Raw genomic sequence first — 1,847 nt, 5'->3', positions numbered from 1 at the left:
GGGTTCAGATAAGAACAGTTTAATAATTGAGATAAAATAAAATAATAGTAGTAGTAATAATAATAATAATGATGATGATGATGATAAAAGAGCATACAAAGCAAGTGATGCATGATGCAGTTGCTCACCACCCACTGACTGATGCTCAACCAGTCCCCGAGCAGCGACCCGCCCGGCCAGCTTTCCCCCAGTTGATGTACTGAGCATGACGTCACACGGTATGGAATGTCCCTGTGGCCAGTTTGGGTCAGCTGTCCTGGCTGTGCCCCCTCCCAGCTCCTTGTGCACCTCCAGCCTTCTCAGTCGGCAGAGCATGGGAAGCTGAGAAGTCCTTCACTAGTGTAAGGACTGCTTAGCAACAACTAAAACATTGGTGTGTTACCAACATTATTCTCATCCTAAATCCAAACCACAGCACTGTACCAGCTACTAGGAAGAAAATTAACTCTATCCCAGCCGAAACCAGGACAAACACTTTGTAGACCAGAACCACTTTTCCTCAAATACTAGACTATGCCTTGGAGGAGATAGAGACCAGGAAAATGGTTTGTCTGAATTTTTTTCTGTGAGGAAGGAGGTAGGCATTAAGTTGTTTAGTATTGTCATATGATTGTGTTTACTGGCAGGCACATAAGTAACTCAAGATTAAGTAGCCAAAGAGTGGCTGTTTTGGGCATATAAACATCAGGCTTAGGCTTTGTGCTCATCACTTTAGATACTTAAATCTCTTTGTTGATCTAGCTCTCAAAGAACTATCTTGTTCTACCAAGTGAACGAGTCTTCATACAGGCCCGGTTTTGTTTCATTTAACTTAAAAAGGTGTAAATGAGCAACTGAAGTTGACGAAGTTACAAATCTAGATCCCTAGTTGAAATAAGCTGATATAAATTTGTTAAAAACAATGTTTTTTCATCACATTATGCTGGATGAGATTTTATTTTAGCATTGCAAACCAGTATGAGTCACAATCATTCCTACAGTGCTTGAGAAAATAAAGGAAGCAGTGCAATAATGAAGATAACCAATGCAACCTTAAGATGTAAAGTAGTCATAAAATAATAATAAGTGCTTGATTCTCTTTTCAGCTAGAGTTTGTTTTGTCTTATTTCTGATATGTGCTTTTAGCCAATGGCCAGAAATATATAAAGTCTCTGTCTGATTCTTTTTACTTTTTTTGTACTTGTCGTGGTTTAACCCCAGCCAGCAACTAAGCACCACACTGCCACGCAAAGCAAAAGTCGCACACGCAAGCAAAGCAAAACAAGGAATTCATTCACTACTTCCCATGGGCAGGCAGGTGTTCAGCCTTCTCCAGGAAAGCAGGGCTCCATCACACGTAATGGTTACTTGGGAAGACAAACGCTGTAACTCCGAATGTCCCCACCTTCCTTCTTCTTCCCCCAGCTTTAGATGCTGAGCATGACATCGTATGGCGTGGGATATCCCTTTGGTCAGTTGGGGTCAGCTGTCCCGGCTGTGTTCCCTCCCAACTTCTTGTTCCCCCCCAGCCTACTCGCTGGTGGGGTGGGGTGAGGAGCAGAAATGGCCTTGACTCTGTGTAAGCACTGCTCAGCAGTAACGAAAACATCCCTGTGTTATCAACACTGTTTCCAGCACAAACCCAAACCATAGTCCCATACTAGCTACTATGAAGAAAATTAACTCTAGCCCAGCCAAAACCAGCACAATACTTAAGCAAGGAGTTAAAAACAAATTAAGGCTGATTCTGTCTTCAATGAGACCAAGATAACTCAAGTGTAATATCGAGGAAGAAGCAGAGATATACTGTTATAAATTCCTTGCCTAGGAATGAACCCAGACATTGATTTGTGGGTGCACCCAGCTTT

Source organism: Pygoscelis adeliae, unplaced genomic scaffold (assembly GCF_000699105.1).
Source record: "Pygoscelis adeliae isolate BGI_AS28 unplaced genomic scaffold, ASM69910v1 Scaffold77, whole genome shotgun sequence".
Classification (NCBI taxonomy): domain Eukaryota; kingdom Metazoa; phylum Chordata; class Aves; order Sphenisciformes; family Spheniscidae; genus Pygoscelis; species Pygoscelis adeliae.
This window is presented reverse-complemented; position numbering follows the sequence as displayed.